Source organism: Bactrocera latifrons, unplaced genomic scaffold, assembly GCF_001853355.1.
Source record: "Bactrocera latifrons isolate USDA-ARS-PBARC rearing strain unplaced genomic scaffold, ASM185335v1 scaffold_237, whole genome shotgun sequence".
In the NCBI taxonomy this organism is placed as follows: Eukaryota; Metazoa; Arthropoda; class Insecta; order Diptera; family Tephritidae; genus Bactrocera; species Bactrocera latifrons.
Window position 1 is genome coordinate 87,713 of NW_017535930.1, and position 4,388 is coordinate 92,100.

The 4,388-nt window shown below is 32.6% G+C and overlaps 1 long non-coding RNA gene across 1 annotated transcript in view; it reads right to left on the bottom strand.

Annotated features, from left to right (window-relative positions):
- Positions 1-526: 526 nt before the first annotated feature.
- LOC108969004 overlaps positions 527-4,388 on the bottom strand; it is an 18,988-nt gene continuing 15,126 nt past the window's right edge. The window contains exon 3 of the long non-coding RNA XR_001993372.1: positions 527-606. This is a non-coding gene — a long non-coding RNA (uncharacterized LOC108969004). The remainder of the gene's footprint in view (positions 607-4,388) is intronic.

Sequence of the window (4,388 nt, forward strand, 5' to 3'; positions counted from 1 at the left end):
GTTATTGTACTTCTTCATGATCGGCAATGGAACCTCTGCTCCATCGTCATCGATTGGGCAATCGGGTTCACCATATCCTAGTGTTATACCTTCACTGCCATTCTGCAGATTGGAGAAGTGTTCCCTCCATAATTTCGTTATGATCTAGGCATTAGTCACTAGATTACCTCAGCAGGTTGTACACGATTATGCTCCGGTTACCAACAAGATGGTGGTCCAAGTCAAACGACTTGTCTTCCATCTGTCACAACATGATCGATCTGGTTAGCAGCATTTCGATCCGAAAGCAGCCAGGTAGCTTGGTGAATTTTCCTATGCTGGAATCTAGCTCTACAAGTAACCATATTTAAGGCCCCGGCGTAGTGGCTTCAAGGACCTACTCATCGTTTCGGTCATCGCATTTCTTAGATGGCGGTCTATTAACTACCTGAGCAATTAAACATTTACCCAATTTCTTTACTTTGTTTAAATAAATGTTCACAAATTTCTACTCTCTTCTTAATTAGAATCAATAAAATGCATTTTATCTTCGCTTACTTTTTTCTTTCAAGCAGAGCATAATCCGTTCAACTAAAATCAAATGCATAACAGTACTTCATTCGTTACCTGCAATTGAATGAAAATAAGAGAAAACATAATTATGAAAATAGAATTTCATGAAATTGAATTTGTATTATGTCTAGATTTGTTCACTTAATTGGAAATGTTGAGTAGAACAATGCCATTGCAGCCGGAAACTAGAATATGTGCCGAAATGTATTGACATGTGTGTTTCAACAATATGTTGACAACAGTTATTTGATATGAAGATCTAAAGAAAGCAATAGCATATTTCAGAGAGACTAAATTTAGATAAAATTGAAGAGCGAAAAAATTACTTCATATCAATTGGAAATTGCTACCATAAATATGTGAGCTTCAAGGCATGGGAAGATAAGATTATAAGAAGAGAGCTTAAATATTAAGCTCTCATAACCACTACGACTATTGTATTCATGAGGATAAATAGAGAGTGGCTACCCGTATAAACAACTGGAATAAATAACTTAGACTGTCGTAATCTACTTGAGATAAAATAATAACATTATGCCCTATTCAGTTTCAAGACCGTGTCTACTTAAGTGGATAAATTTATTATTGCTTTTACAAGTAAGTTTTCTGCCAAAGGAATAGAAAGTTCTAATGAAGTGAACAGAGATGTGACGCATTAAAGGCAGATAGACAAGGTTTGGTCCTCTTCATATATGTGTGCGTATTCTTAGTTCTATTATGAATTTTAAACGGTTTTGTGTGATTTTGGTTTACAAATTTATTGCTAGATGAAGTCTGTGTTTTCGCAGTCAACTATTAATTTTGGGAGTATTTATTTTTTAAATCTGAAGTTAAAAAATTGATTTCTAAAAGATAATTAAAATTCTAGTTTTCGGAGTCAACTCCTAAATTTCGGAGTATTAACTTTATATACATATATGAAGTTTAAAAATTTATTTTTAAAAGATAATTATGCTTTTTCGAGCATAAGTTTTGTTAAATTAACTCAAGAGTGTTCACACTACGTAGTTCGGACTCCATTGGTAAAACCAAATTGTTGAACCTCATATTCAATTTATAAGAAAATGAGTGCTACCAATGCTCAAATTATTAAAAGTTTAATTAATATATAGAAATTGTATTATTATTAGGCTTTTCGGGTAATAATATTCTACGGGATTACATTTATTACCGACCATATTTTCATAATGGCAATAAATACTTAATTCCGAAAAGTTTCGGAGCAAAAAATATTTTCAAAATATATGTGTATTGCGTTTTAAAAGGAGCACTTAAACTATTTGAAGATTGTTTTATTTGTATAATATAATAATATATAGAAATTGCATTTTTCATTAGGCTTTTCGAATAATAATATACATTTTATTCGCTAGTTTTTTCAAAATACCAACAACAATAAGTTCTAAGCTTGGCTGCTTTCCATTGCCGCTGCCTTCGATGAACTCCGTCGATGTGAGGTGCCAATTTTTTGCGCTGTGCGCAATTTAGTGTGAGTCACGTGCCACATTTGACAATATTGCCACTTGCTTTTAATGGGCGCACCATTAAAAAATCTTTTCGCTTGTTGTTGTTACTGCTAATAGTATTTTTAGTCACTTCAAGTAAGTAGGGAGCAAAAATATTTGTGCAATTCCAGCAGTCGACAGGCGTGGCACGCGAAGCATCTTGCATCGGTATGCCTCTCTTTCATCGTCTGAGATTAAAATTTATATATGAACCAGAAGAGGCGAGTATATTCTCGCTGATTGAATACTTCTAGTTGGAAAATTAGTAATTTAGGAATTTCGGAAACTTTCGGAGTTTTTCGGAGTGATCAAATTTTTGTGGCATTTGTTTTTGGTTAAAAAACTTTTAATTAACATTATTTTTTACAAATTTTGGATACGTGAACACTGATAATGTTCTGTGAGCAGTATACTACATGTCTCATAAACTAGTAAAGTTATATGAAACAAATTTAGTGGAAGTCTTTATTTCTAGCATGTCGTCATAGAGTCTCAGTATCGGCAAAAGTAGATAATAAACACGCCAACTCCTTATACAATACCTAAACCCGTTAACCATTCCTAGAAAAGTTTCGGAAACATTAACCATATAGAGAAATAGTAAAGCAGGCTTCAATGTAATCCATATAAAATACATCAGTAGGCGTGGCATCGTCCACTTCTAATTGAAACCTCATATCTGCGCAATTATTCGATAAGTATGAACTAAACAACATCAACACTTGATATTCTTGTGATAAAGTTCGAAAAGCTACAAAATCGGACTTGCACCACTCCTACACTCGGTAGGATCTATTATGTTGAATCAGTGGAAATATCCAAAAAGAACTTACTGCTTTCAATGATTTACACCTCTCATCTAAGAATGGCGAAATTTGATAGTGCCTTTTCATATTTGCTTCTTGTGGTTATCTGGACGTCTAACCGTATAACAAAAATATCGGTCAAGGTGAAAAGGCTCTTCACAAATTCCAAGATCCAATGCCAAATATTGTACAGCAATGAGGCTCATTTTTGGTTCAATTGGTATGTAAACAAATAAAATTCCCGCATTTGGAACGAAAAGTAAGCTGAAGAGATTCAAGAACTGTCATTTCATCCTGAAAAAACAACGGTTTATTGTCGTTTTTGAGCCGGTGGAATCATTGGTATATCGACTATTTGATGCCTAAAATTGAAGCCCGCAACCTCTACGACATTTAGTTTCAACAAGACGGCGCCACTTCCTACACATTGCGTCAGTCAATGAATATTTATTGGGAGAACATTGCGGTGTATAGAAAATTTCACGTTTTGGGCCGGTCGATCCAAGCTAAGATCGTATGATATCACACGGCTAGACTTTTTTTTTTTTTGTAAAGTCTAAAGCCAATGCGAATAATCTCGCTTCGATTGAAACAAAAAATCCTGCGTGTCATTCGACAATTACCAGTCGAAATGCTCGAACGAGTCATCGATAATTGGACTAACGGATAGACCATCTGACTCTAGCCCCTTATACCCTGTGCACACAATTAACGTCCCTCTGCATGACTCTGAATTAGTTTCTCCCAACTTATAAAAATATAAGATTAAGTTTATATGTTTTCGCTTTGGATTACGATTTTCCTAAATAACTCTTTATTTATGTGGCTTTTTCGGTCGTCTGAGAATTAACTTCAACTTTTTCATAGAGAGAGAATTTTTCACAATTATATATTTGAAAAAAAAAAAAAATATATTAAAAAAAACACATATGCAATCAAATTGGAAAAGTAATTATGATAGAAAAAGAAAATTCTCTTTTGAATGGTTCAATTAAGTGGTGAACACCGAATTCATTACAATAATTTTTAATGGATCAATCGAATGAAGTGCGGTTGCGATAATTATTATTGTAAAAACCAAAACAAGCAATACGTATGAGAAAATAATTGGTGATATTTATTATTAATTTTATTATCACAAAATGTAAAATGAACTCAAGCGAAAGGCAATGAAAGGAAAAACAAAAAGATTAAATAGTGAAAGTGATAAGCGAATATTGATGGAAAATATGTGAAAATATATAAATATATTATGTTTTGCATAGACATATATTGAGAGATATTTTTTCATTTTTATATATACAGACTATATTGACAGAGAGAGACTAGGTGTCAACAGCTGTGGCAGCTTATTACAAAACAAATTGCTTGTTAAAAACAGAAATGTGGCATAAAATGAACAAAAACGAAATTAATTACAGATTAAGAGAAGAAATAATAATTGCAAAAATATTAATATACTTGCTTTGTGTTTTAAACAAAATTAAAAATATAAAATTAAATAAATTACTTAATTGTATAAATC